We start from the raw sequence: 14,646 nt of genomic DNA, 5'->3' as shown, positions 1-14,646 counted from the left end.
AAAAACATACACTGAGGAAAGGATACCCTGTACAATAAATGGTGCTGGAAAAATTTGACAGCCCCATACAGAAGAATGAAACTGGACCGCTATCACTCACCATACACAAAAATTAACTCAAAATGGAGTAAAGACTTAAACATAAAGCCTGAAACTCTAAAAATCCTAGAAGAAAACCTAAAAACACCTCTTCTGGACATTGGCCCAGGCAAAAAAATAATAATCAAGATCTCAAAAGCAAATATAACAAAAACAAAAATAAACAAATGAAATTTTAAACTAAAAACTCCTGCAGAGTGAAAGAAATAATTAACGGAGTGTACAGAGAACTTACAGCATAGGAGAAAATAATTGCAAGCTATGCATTCAGCAAAAGACTAATATCCAGAATCTTCAAGGAACTTGAATGTCTCAACAGGAAAAATCAAATAATCTTTAAAAGTTGGGCAAAGAACATGAACAGTCAATTATCAAAGGAAGATACACAGGAAGCCAACAGGCATATGAAAAAGTGTTCCACATCACTTATCATCAGAGAAATGCAACTTAAAACCACAATGAAGTACCATTTTACACTAGTCAGAATGGCTCTTAATAAAATGTAAATAATAATAATAACAAATGTTGGTGAGGATGCAAAGAAAGCAGAACATACAGCATTGCTGGGAATGTAAATGAATACAATCTCCATTAAAAGCAGTAGGGAAATTTCTCAAAGAACTAAAAACAGAACTACCATTCAATCCAGCAATCCCTCTACTGAATACATACCCAAAGAAAAATAAATCATTATATCCAAAAGATATCTGCACTCATGTATTACAGCAATATTAAAAATGCAAAGATATTCAATCAACCTAAGTGTTCATTAATGAATGATTAAAAAAATAAAATGCAATAGGCACACAGACACACACATGCACACACACACACCCCATGGAATTCTACTCATCCATAAAAATATGAAACCACGTCTTCTGTGGCAACATGAATGGAAATGGAGGCCATTATCTTCAGTGAGATAACTCAGAAACAGAAAGTCAAATACCAGATATTCTTACTTATAAATTGGAGCTAAATAATGTGTACATGTGAACACAGAGAGTGGACTAATAGACATCAGAGACTTAGAAACATGGGAGGTTGGTTAAGGATAATAAATTATCTAAAGAGTTCAATGTTACATTAAAATCTCAGACATCACAACTATGCCATATAGCCATGTAACAAAACTGTGGTTGTAACTTCCAAATCTATAAAAATAAAATAATATAAAATTGTAATAGAATAATATGAAAAGTTAATGGTTTACTCTGGATTATATTCAGTATATTTTTCTTCATTAAAAGTACAACACTTGCATCCCAATTAGATTTATTTTACCTGATTTACTAATCTAATAGAATCAAATTAATTCAATAAAAGGTGTATGCCACGTTTTTAACATTGACATAATAATAGCAAACCATGATTGAGGCTATTTTCCATTTTTGCGCTTACTTCACCAGCACATGTACTAAAATTGGAATAATACAGAGAAGATTAGCATGGTCCCTGTGCAAAGATGCCATGCGAATTTGTGAAGCATTCCATACTTTTAGTATCAAAGTAAAAAAAAAAAAACCCAACCAAAGGATAGCAACTTCAAAGTTTAAAGGAAATCAGCCCATACAGATGAGAAAGAACCAGAGCAAGAACCCTGTAGTAAAAAGCCAGAGTGCCTTTTTACCTACAAATGACCACACTAATTCTCCAGTAATAGTCCTAAATGAAATGGCTGACATGACAAACTTAGAATTCAGAATCCAGATAGAAATGAAGATCATCATGATTCAGCAGAAAGTCAAAATCTAATTCAAGGATTCTAAGGAGACCAGAAAACCTATATAGGAGCTGAAAGATGAAATAGCCATTTCAAGAAAGAACCAAGCTGATTTGATAGAGTTGGGAAACTCATGAAAAGAATTTCATAATACAATTGCAAGTATTAACAGCACAATAGACCAAGATAAGGAAAGAATTTAAGAGCTTGAAGACCCAATTTTTCAAATCATTTCAGTCAGACAAAAACAAAAAAAAAAAAAAAAAAAGACTGAACGAAACCTCTAAGAAACATGAGATTATATAAAGAGACCAAATCTACAATTCATTGACATTCCTGAAAGAGAGAGAGAGAAAGCAAGAAACTTGGAAAACATATTTGAGGATATTGTTCATGAAAATTTCCATGACCTTGCTAGAAAGGCCAACATTTAAATTCAGAAAATGCAGACAGACCCTGAAAAATAATATACAAGGTGAACATCCCCGAGACACATAGTCATCAGACTTTTCAAGGTTAACATGAAAGAAGATCTCTACAACAAGAATTACGAAACACTGCTGAAGGAAATCAGAGACAACACAAACAGATGGAAAAACATTCTATGCTCAGGTACAAGAAGAATCAATATTGTTAAAATGACCAGGCTTTTCCAAAGCAATGTACAGATTCAATGCTATTCCTATCAAACTACCAATGACATTTTTTGCAGAATTAGAAAAAAATATTCTAAAATGATAGGGAGCCCAAAAAGAGCCCAAAGAGCCAAGGCAATCATAAGCAAAATGAACAATGCTGGAAGTATCATATCACTGAACTTTATATTATAGGACTATAATAACCAAAATAGTATGTTACTGGTACATTAACAAACATATAGACCAATGGAATGGAATAGAAAGCCCAGAAATACAGCCATACACCTACAACCATCCGTTCCTTAAAAAATTCAATAATAACAATAAAGTACTCCCAATTCAATAAATGACACTGTGATAACTGGCTAACACTATGCAGAAGACTGAAACTGAACCCCTTCCTAAAACCACATATAAATCAAATCAAGATATATTAAAGACGTAAATGTAGGACGGGTGCAGTGGCTCATGTTTGTAATCCAGCACATTCGAAGGCTGAGATGGGTGGATCACCTGAGGTCAAGACCAGCCTGGCCAACATGGTGAAACCCCATCTCTACTAAAATTACAAAAATTAGCCTGGCATGGTGGTGCATGCCTGCAATCCTAGTTATTCAGGGGACTGAGGCAGGAGAATCACTGGAACCTGGGAGGCAGTGGTTGCAGTGAGCCGAGATTGTGCCACTGCACTCCAGCCTGGGTAACAGAATGAGACTCCATCTCAAAAAAAAAGACTTAAATGTAAAACTTAAGACTATAAAAACCCTGGAAGAAAACCAAGGAAATGCCATTTTGGACATAGGAACAAGCGACAATCTTATGACAAAGATGCCAAAAGTAATTGCAACAAAAATAAAACTTCACAAATGGAACCTAATTAAACTAGAGACCTCCTGCAGAGCAAAAGAAAACATCAGTAGGGTAAACAGACAACTCATAGAATGGAAGAAAATATTTGCAAACTATGCATCTAAGAAAAGTCTGATAACTAAGGAACTTAAACAAATTTACAAGCAAAAAAAAAAAAACCCCACTAAATAGTGGGCAAAGGACATAAACACACTTTTTAAAAGAAGATATACACAGGACCAATAAGCATATGAAAATATGCTCAATATCATTACTTGTTAGAGAAATGCAAAGCAAAACTGCAAGGAGATACTATCTCACACCAGTCAGAATGACTGTTATTAAAAAGTCAAAAAATAATAAGTGCTTGTGGGGTTGGGGAGAAAAGGGAATACTCAAACACTACTAGTGGGAATGTAAATTAGTTCAGCCATTGTGGAAAGCTGTTTGGTCATCTCTCAAAGAACTTAAAACAGAATTACCATTCAACCTGGCAATCCCATTATTGGGTATATACTCAAAGGGATATAAACCATTTGATCTGGTTTGGCTCTCTGTCTCCACCCAAATCTCATCCTGTAGCTTCCATTTCCCATTTGTTGTGGCAGAAATCCAGTGGGACATAATTGAATCTTAGGAATGGATCTTTACCATGCTGTTCTCATGATAATTAATAAGTCTCACAAGATCTGATGGTTTTAAAAATGTGAGTTTCCCTGCAGAAGCTGTCTTTGCCTGCTGCCATCCACATAAAATGTGACTTTCTCTTTCTTGCCTTCCACCATGATTGTGAGGCCTCCCCAGCCATGTGGAACTGTAAGTCCAACAAACTTCTTTCTTTTATAAACCACCCAGTCTTGGGTATATCTTTATCAGCAGTGTGAAAACAGATTAATATACTATTCTACCATAAAAAGTGCACACGTATGTTTAGCACAGCACTATTAACAATAGCAAATATGTGAAATTAACCTAAATTTCCACCCACGGTAGACCAGATAAAGAAAATGTGGCACATGTACACCCTGGAATACTGCAAAGCCATAAAATAAAAGAATGAGATTATATTTGTGCAGCAACATGGATGGAGCTGGAGGACATTATCTTAAGTGAACTAATGCAGGAACAGAAAACCAAGTGCCACATATTCCCATCTATAAGTAGGAGCTAAGCATTGAGTAGAAATAGACACAAAGAAGGAAACAATAGACAACAAGGTCAATTCAAGGTGGGAGGGTAATAGGAGGCTGAGATAGAAAAACTACCTATTGGGTACTATGCTTATCATGTAAATAACAAAATATTCTGTAGCCAAACCTCCACGATGTGCAGTTTACCTAAATAACAAACATGCACATATACACTTGAAACTAAGGAATATCTTAAGAGAATAAAAATAAAGATGAACAAAAGTGTTGCCTTCTTGAAAAGCAAGGAATTTATTTCTTTTTAATTTAAATGAGTTGGCAAAAATGTGTCTTAAATTGGTTTAGAAGTGAAATAGTAAAAACCTGAACTAGGAGGATAATAAGCAGATGAGACAAGTTTCAGGCACATTTCAGATATAACTAAGTGTCCTTAGGAAGTGATTGAAAATGATGAATTACAGTGAGAGAGGCAACAGAGAGTAGTAGATCATAGCCTTGGGTATCAAATGAAATGATGATACAATTTCAGCTTTGCCACCTGATAACAATAACATTATAGGTGATTGGTTTAACCTCACTTACAATCGTTTTCTTATATTGTTACCTGGAGTGTTTGGGTGATTAAATAAGATAGCGTTCCCAAATTCTTTAATGATTGCTGGATTACAGTGAACATTCAATAACAGGTAGATATTACATTTCTGACAGTGATAATGATGGTGATGGTAATTGTGATGGCAATTAAAAAATAACTAAAGGCTTTCAGTTTAGGACATTTTGTGATATAAGGGGATAAAAGTAATTTGGAATTTGGGATATATGATAACTTTAATGTCTGTAGGATATCTCGATTAATCTAGAAGAAAGATGAACATAGAGGTAACAATTTTGGGTTACCACTGAACAGGTAATATTGGGCATTGACAAGTGTGTTAAATGAGACAAAAATAAATGACCACGAAACATTAACAATGATTGCATTTAAAGAGAGAAAAGAGCTCTCGTGGAGTCAGAAGAAAGATGGAAGATAAAATTATCAAAGAAGCCAAGGAAAGTAATTTCTTGATTAAAAGACTAAACTACCAAATAGTGAAGCCATCTCAAGAGAGTGAAGACAGAAAATCATTGGATGTGGCAATCAAGACATCCATTAATTTTCCTGACAGCTTGGTTTTTTTTTTTTTTTTTTTTTTGAGTGGGGATGAATAAAGATAAGGTAATTTTGTTGACAACTGAAGTACTTAAAAAGATGGCAAAAATAGACTAATCTTCAAAACAATCTCCATGTTAGCCCTATTTTGTGTGTGAGTAAAATAAAAGCAGAGAGAAATCAATATACTTACTTGTGATCACAGGTCATAAGCAGTGGAATCAGTATTTAAAATCTTGCTTTGTTTTTTAGAGAAATTAGAAATTATAGCCCTTATTAATATATTCTATTTGCAGTTAGTTTTAATGAGATTAATTTATCCATACATAATGAAAAACAAATTAATTTCTCTTGGCTTACAGATAATGTTCTAATCTATTGGGTTAGATATTAACTTCAGTAGGAAGTGACTGATTTTCAGCGAGAGAAATTATTCTCAAATCCTGGCAAAAATTTCACTTAGCCACAGGTGAACAATTAGATCAGAAGATTGTTTTACTGTGGGTGCTACATCAAAGAAAGAAAGATTTTTTAAACGGGGAACCTAGTATTATCGGCCAAAGAAAACTGTTCCAATAATTCTTGATACTATAACATGTCAGTTCTAAATTTGCTCCTTGACATGCCTAGGACAGTCCAATTAAATGACACCTGTTCTTTTGGGGTTTCTAAAAAAGCAATTACTCTTAGATTTTTGTTTATTCCCACCATCCCTCTAGCCCTGAAAGTAGCTGTTCATCCAACCACAGTAATGATGATGATAGGATAATTTCATCAACTAGATTCCAGAGACTGTATGATTAAATCTCACAGATGATTTAGGGGGGTCATTCAATGGTTAAACTGTTTTAGAGTTCCTCTAATTCACCAGGACTGTGCCAGATCAGTTATTAACCTCCAAAGCACAGAAAGGCCAGAATCTGACTTCCACCTAAGGCTCTTTTATTCTCCAAGGCTGTAATTAAACATGTGGTACATGGTATTGTTTGTGCTGAAGGGGAATGAGGGAGGATAATAGGATGGAGATAAGGACCTTCAATTTTCCCACAAAGTCTTAGAGGTAAAAGTAGAAAATAAAAGAAAATTACAATAAAGCTTTATATGGGACATTTTAGAAAACAACACACATTATTCTCTTTGAGGAACTTGGGCCTTTTCATGCTTAGAAGGACAAGCGACCCCAGGATTAATATTTCCATATCTAAGAGAGTATCTTATTAGTCAATTAATAGTTTGTATCTGATTTTTAAAAATAAGCATTAATTTTAACTTACATATATATAGAATGACATGACCCACAAAGTGTTTTTGTATATTCACAATCTTATTAGATTTTGCCAATATTTTAATAAAAAAATCTAACCCCCTACAAAAACATCAGTTCTGGAAAAATTAACAGACTTGTTTTCAAAGAAATAATTCACTTTCTGTTTATCCAACATACAGTTGAGTGCCAACCCTTTATGCCAGGACTATCCTAGGAAGAGAGGATTCAATAATGAACAAAATACACAAACTTCCCAATATAATAGAATCTGTAATACAATTTGAAGACTGGGAAAGAGTAGAAAAAAAATACAACTACTAGAACATCAGATAGAGATAGAAAGAAAAGGAAAAAAAAAAAAAGGAAAAAATATTAGGAACTCAGATACTAGGGGAAAAATAGACCAGGTGCAGTGGCTCACACCTGTAATCTCAGCACATTGGGAGGCTGATGCAGGCAAATCACTTGAGGCCAGGAGTTCGAGACTAGCCTAGCCAACATGGTGAAACCTCATCTCTACCAAAAATCCAAAAATTAGCTGGTTGTGGTGGTAGGCTCCTGTAATCCCAACCACTCAAGAGGCTGAGGCACAAGAACTACTTGAACTCGGGAAGCAGAGGTTGCAGTGAGCTGAGACCGCACCACTTCACTCCAGCCATGGCAACAGAGCAAGACTCTGTCTAAGTAAATAAATATTCTAGGGGAAAAATAAAGCAAGGGGTGGGGGAGAAGTACATGGAAGGGATGACATAGGCAAGGTAGGTAAAGCTGTTGTTTAACATACCTATGATTTAGCCATCTAGATGAGCAGGAGAGTAAATGAAGACAGAAAATTAGATTGGTTTCTGAAAAGACTTATAAGATCACTTGAATTCAAGGGTCATAAATTTAAAGTTAAACCAAACATCACAGTTGTGATTTTTAAATTATATTCTCCCCTGCATTAGGAAGCAAGTTGTAATTCAACCAGGGATGTTAATATAGTCATATACTAGGTATGTCCAACCAACACAGGCAGGGCCAAAAGATTTCAAAGTACGTGCAATGGAATGATGACCAATTAAGTATAGATCAAAATGAAGTTAAAATACTGTTAGTAAGAGTCCTTGAGGCAGTAAACTAGAAGAGAAAACATTGGGGTGCTGAATATTTTACAGATGAAGTACAATTATTGGTTATAACATAGCATTCAATATGAACTTGGCAGTAAGAAGCTAATATGCGATGGAAGTCAAGATTATTATAGTAAAAAAATATCAAAGATTGAAGAGCTTTGGGTACTGAATGAATGTATTATCTAAATGGATCTTGAGATCACAGAAAAACTATGAGGTAATGTTGGGTAGGGCTCAGAAGCTAAAATCTTCACAAAACGAGGGAGACTACGGGTAAGCTCTTAGATTCACTAAAGCATAAATGGAGAGCAGTCTGTGAAAACTGAGACATATACTACTGGAATGGACTTCCAAGAAGTGAGCTTTTAGAAAGAATGATAGTGATGAAAGGAGCTAAGAGGAAATATCTAGTCCAGTATGAGTCCCCAACAATAGTTAAGAGATAAATCAGCCACCATTTAAGACATCTATAAGGGAAGCAGTGTTATTAGAGGGAATAGTTAGATTTTATTTGGAGTACTACATTGAAAAAGTCTAGAGAAGAAGATAAGGCCATAGAGAATTATTTTATTGATTATTAGTTACAGAAGGCAAAGTACATGGTTTTGAAACCAGCCCAATTGTTCCATTGAACTCTTATTTATGGTTTTTTGAATAAACATATTCTTAAAACTTAAACCTTACATTTGCCTTACCTGAATTTCTTCCTCAGGCAAGGAGTTGAAATTTATCAGATAGCTGTATCCAGACAATGTGACACCAGACCCCTTATCTCTCAGGATTCCTTCCTTGTTCTTCCTTAATTCCTGTTTTCCCACATTCCTTACTATATAAACCCCTAATTTTAGTTGGTGGGAGACTATTTAAGACTGATCTCCCATTCTCATTGGCTGCAGCATTGGAATAAAGGCTTCTTCCCTGGCAATGCGACCTAGACTGAGAACCCCTGATATTTCAGTGACAGTTTGATAGGCTTAGTGGGGAGTGAAGAGAAGAGGGGTGTGAGGATGCACAGACTGATTTTAGAATGAAGTACACACGATGACCAGGCAGATAATCAATGTAAACAAGAATAAAAAAGAACGAGGAACCAGTCCTAATGATCATGGAGATGGATTGCAGCAGTGAAGCTGTTTAAGTTGTGAGGGAGGCAGCAGAGGTATGAGGATGTGAGGATCTTACCAGGAATTGACAGAATGCTGGGGCTGCTTCTTCCTTCTAGTTGACATAGTTCTGATGGCTGTGGGAAGAGCATGTTGCAGAGAGCACAGAACACAGAGAACTCCCATCTTAGGAAACTATTCCAGGGTACAGGATGTACCTTTGTTATATGACTCTTGTTTTCTCAGCTTCTAGGCAGAACAGGAATAGCACAGGCCACCATGAATTAAAAAGATATTATGTCCACGTAAGATTATCCTCAGGTTGTAAGAATTGTTCAACACCAGAATTTTTTTTCAGTGTATATTTTTAGGTTAATCTAAAGGAAGAAAGTGGTATATTTAACTCAAAGTAAGGTGGGAGCATTTTATAAATTGCAACACTTGTTCATGATTTTTATAACGGGGAATGGAAAGAAAATTGCTTAAAATAATAAAGATTAGCTATCAGAAACCAATAACAAATATTATGCTTGATATCAAAATAATAGGAGCATTCCCATTATAGTAGAAAAAAATGCAATTATTCCTAAATCAATACAAGCATTCACCATTGTGGTAGAGATACTACTCAGTACAAAAACAAGGAAAAAAAAGAGTAAATTTTAATATTGGATATAAGATGGCACGCTGTTCCTATTTACAGCTGATGTGGTTGTCTACCTAGAAAATTCGAAGGAATCAATTTCCAAACAAATAGAGCTCATCAAAGTGGAGAGTATAGAACTACAAATGAAGAATAAAACTGATTCTTATATAGGCTAGACCAATTAGGGAATGCAAATTAAATTTCATATTTTAAGTAGCAGAAAAAAGAGTTCCTTGGAATGACATGCATCTCTAACAAGAAATGTATGCCAATTTTACCAATTTTTAATAGGATGGAAATTACAAAATATAAAAGTATATTATAAATTCTAATTATTAAAAGCGTATTGAGGTTTCCAGCTTAGTTCAGGATATGAAGTACCAGAAGGAGCATTGTTTCCACACTTAACAAAATTAAAATGTCTGAATAAAATTCCAATTACAATTTTTTTAACCCTTTGGAAACCTAAGGTTGTAGGGCCAACTATCAACCCCAAATCCAGAGATAGGCAGGTGTTTCTAAGAAGGAAAAACACTGAGGTTTTTTTTTTTTTTTTTTTTTTTTTTTTTTTTTTTTTTTTTTTTTTTTTTTTTTTTGAGATGGAGTCTCACTCTGTCACCCAGGTTGGATTGCAGTGTTGGAATCTCATCTCGCTGCAACCTCTGCCTCCTGGGTTCAAGTGATTCTCCTGCCTCAGCCTCTTGGGTAGCTGTGACTACAGGTGTGTGCCACCACGCCCAGCTAATTTATGTATTATTAGTAGAGACAGGCTTCACCATGTTGGCCAGGATGGTCTTGATCTCCTGACGTGATCTACAAGCCTTTGTCTCCCAAAGTGCCCGGCAGAACTGAGCAATCCAAAAAAGGAAAAGAACTGTGCTTACCTGAGGAAGTTTCTGGTTTTCCTTCTTGGGATCTATTAGTTTGATTTCTGTGAAATCAAACTCTTTCTCTTGACTGATATTTCTCATGATTAAGGATTATATTTTCCTGTGCCATAATAGATCTAACAAATGTTGATGGTTGCTATGATAGATTCCTTGATTTTACATTATTGAGCGTCTGGATTTTGTTTTCCTTTTAAATAAATGGAAGGCTTTATTTGGGTAGCCAGTTCAGTTACTCATGATTCATTTTAATTCTTTCAGGGCTTGTGAATGATCTTCGTTGGGGTGGGTAAATGGTAGTCTTACCCTAGGGAGGATTTAGCCCCACTATTAGAGTTTGTTATTCTATTCTGACATCTCTACTGAATTCAGTGAGTGACAGATGAGGCTCCCTACCATGACTAGTTAGAACTCCAAAGCATGCCAGCTCTGAGATCTACTCATCTCACTGGTCCCCAGTTGCTTTTGTGCCAGGGCTTTTTGAGATCTAACCCATCTTTGGGTTATGTACATCTTTATATTGAGCAAAACCTTAAGACTCACTCTTTGTCCAACTTCAAAGCATGTTAACCTGTACATGCATACTTCACATTTAGCAAAGATGCCAAGCTCTTCGAAGACCTCTATACAAAATTCTGAAACTTGTCCTATAGTGCCATTTCATGTATGGAGCCTCGCCTGCTATTTCCATTCACCTCAATGTCACCTCCAATCTCTGTCTCCTATATTCAGTGGAACCACCCTACTCCACTTGGCCTGGCCATTTCTCCAGAGTGTGCCTTTGGGAATAAAGTCAGGGGCTATTAAAGGTTCACCTAGTATTTTTATTTTTCTCTTTCTCAAGGATCATGGTACTGCTATGCTTGTTTTCCAATATCTATACCTATGGTTTCATATCTTTTGCCCAGATTTCTTATATTTTTATAACAGGAAGGTAAATCCAGTTTCTGATACTCCACCATGGCAAGAAGCAAAAATCTCCTTTTAAAAACAAAGAAAATTATAACATACACATGCAAAAGTAGAAATCATTTCTAAATTATAGGACTTTTACTTTGCTTAAAAATTGATCATGGCATATAAATGCATTGTCTCCTGTTACTATTTGCCATGGTGAAATGACCCCTCCATAACAGAGTCAGTACTTGAGGTGAAAGGATTCCCTACAGAAAGCTTAATTTAAAACACAGAGAAGTATGTCACTGGAGTAGGAGAGCATTGACTTGGCATCTCCCATACTTTTAGTTCCATTTTTTTGGTCAGGAAAAACAATTTTGTTAATGTGTAAACCTCAACTTTCCATTCTTGTCTTTGGATATTGAAATAAATGATGTCAAATATACGTTTTTTTCAGATTGCTATTGAAATATTGATAATCAACTGATTTCTTTCCATCTTCTTGAATGCTACTGCATTTTGGGCTATACTCACATGTGTAAAGCAGTTTTTAGCTCACCAGCAAACACTCTAGTTAAGATATGAAGTTATAAAAGCACCCTCTAGGCCTTTCCTCTTCTCTTTGTAGTGGTCTATAGTTCCCTCTTAAACCTTTTTAGGAATATTGCAGAGTTTCAAGAACCTTTTTGTAATTTCTTACTTAGTTAAAATGCCCGAAAGCAGAAATACAGTAATAATTTTTATTGACTAAAAAAGGCAAACTTACAAAATCCTGAAACTAATTATGTCTACTCTATAGCATGCCTTTGGGTATAAATAAATTCTCTAAAAAATATATGCCTTCTTCTGCTCTTTAAAAACCACTTCCAACACTGCTGGAGCCCCCTAATGTGGAAAGAATACAGAATGGTGGGAATGCATCTGGGAGCTAAGAGAACTGGAGTAAATTTCTTGCATTCTGAAATTCTTCTATGAGGAATTTTATAGGAGGGTCCATATTGTATTTAACCAGTTAAATTTATTCATTTAAACCCACCCTCACCTTGCATAAATATCTCATGTCTCTGCAAATCATACCTATACCCAAAGTTTCCTTGATCAGCAAGCAAAATAATTTTATTTATTATTATTATTATTTTGCTAATCCTATAACAACTCCTCCTCTGACATCTGGCTTATGTTTGCCTTGTTTCTTCTGATATCTACAATGAACCAATAATGGGTTCATCAAGGAAATGACTTGGCTCTGTCCAGAAAATATCAGGTGTCTGATTGATTGTTGTCTATTATTGTTGGTTGTAGCTTTGTTGATCGTTAGTTTAATACAGTGTCTATGCCTAAATGCAAGTGAAACCAGAAAGAGGTTAACTATGGATTGTTAAAAATAAAATTAATTTGCTCTGGTTTCATAAAAGTATGACCTGAACATAATATAATGGTATGTAATGATAAAGAGTATCACCACTCAAAGTGTCACTATTATTTGTCTGGATAGCTAAACAACATTTAAGGAATGACCATAATATTTTAGATTGAAATTTAGCAAATATTCCTTTTATAAAGTGTAAAGTTAGCTATCACAATTTTCAGGTTGTTTCAATGGACAGTTAATGAGTTGAAACTGTGAAGGATAATTGAAAATAAAAAACACTTGCCTCTTAACCTATAGCTGTTCTGCTGCATTTATCATTAATAATTAAATACCATGTCCCAAGTCATTCTTTCCAAGGAGGCAGTTAATGGGAATAAAAAAAGGAAGCATCCAAATGCTAAAAAAATGTCCCATCTTTAATGTCAAGGTTGCAGTGACTCATCTTCCTTCTTGTCCCTGTGACCATAGTCTGCAGAGCGTTCCAGGCAAAAGAACACTGATTTCCTTGCCAAGAGAAAGGTGGACAGAGCTGCAGATGTCTAGGATAACAACCAATATTTAAAGAAAAATTCCTCCTGTCCCAGCCAATCTCCTCTCCACCCCCCACCCCCACCGTATGGTAGAGGAGGCAGTTCCTATTCTCTTACATTGGCATTAGAGAAGAAGTGCTCAAAAATACCAGGAGACTTTTTCTCACCTCTCTACTGCCAAAACACCAGGAGCTCCAGGAGATAAGGCTTCCATTTTCTCATCACAGAGTTTCTCCCCAGTCCTAAACAGTGGAACTCTGTGCACAGATGAGATTTTGTATTAAAATACTTGAGTAGGAATCATGTATGTTATAAGGAGGGGATACTTTCATTGATTATGCATTCAAGTTGCAGTTATAATACAGCAGTAAAGATCCTTGCAGAGAACAGCATTTTAACTTGTTAGAAAATACAAAAATTATTTCCAGGTTCCTCTGAGTCATTACTCTGAATCATACTCAGCTTTTCTTTTGCCATGCAAGTTTAAGTTTATGAAATAGTTATATTAAAAAAAAATTCATTCATCAATCTTCTAGCCTGTATGTTTGCCCAACCGAGGAAAGCAATTGGATCACATTACTGTGGAATAATGATGTGTCAGATTCTCCTTAAAATGAAACCATTTGTCATCTTTAAGAATATGATAAATTATTATATTCTTGCTTTTAATCTAATCTTGGGAGAACTTCTAACAATTTTACCTTCATAATCTTGTTGAAATCTCTCTCCAGAGGCACTATTTAGCAGTGATTCTGGTTTAAGATTGTTTTTTAATGTTATTTATTCTCAGACAAATATTTACCAAAGGGATGTAAGAAAAATTGATGTATATCATATGTTCACATATATGACTTTTCTTAGAGACAAATCACATTTGTCATTTTCTATACTCATAGAGATTTGGATAATAATAATACTAACAGTTAACATTTATTAATGAGTTGCTACATACTATGTAATCTGATACTTGTTTTAAATGGAGTAATTCATGTAATGTTGACAACCTTTGAGGTAGGTACTAATATTATCAACATTTATCAGATGGAAAATAATCTCAGTGACTTTTTTCCCAAACTTTTCACAGCTACTCAGTATCAGAGCCTATGTTCATGAAATCTATAGAATTAGGAGGAAAACTAAATCCAGGTTAGAAGCCAACAGATAAGTGCAGAAAATTCTAAACTCTACAGCTAAAACAAGAAACTAACCAAGTCCAAGAAGG

At 35.0% G+C, this 14,646-nt stretch overlaps 1 non-coding gene across 1 annotated transcript; it reads left to right on the top strand.

The window, feature by feature from the left end:
- The first annotated feature begins 1,492 nt into the window (after positions 1 to 1,492).
- On the top strand, positions 1,493 to 1,599 carry LOC119472820. The gene has a single exon (XR_005201999.1). It is a non-coding gene; the product is annotated as a U6 spliceosomal RNA (small nuclear RNA).
- Positions 1,600 to 14,646: the final 13,047 nt, after the last annotated feature.

The sequence above is a fragment of the Cebus imitator genome, unplaced genomic scaffold (assembly GCF_001604975.1).
Source record: "Cebus imitator isolate Cc_AM_T3 unplaced genomic scaffold, Cebus_imitator-1.0 Scaffold6, whole genome shotgun sequence".
NCBI classification, from domain to species: domain Eukaryota; kingdom Metazoa; phylum Chordata; class Mammalia; order Primates; family Cebidae; genus Cebus; species Cebus imitator.
Note: the sequence above shows the minus strand (reverse complement) of the source record. Positions and strands in the feature narration are given on the sequence as shown.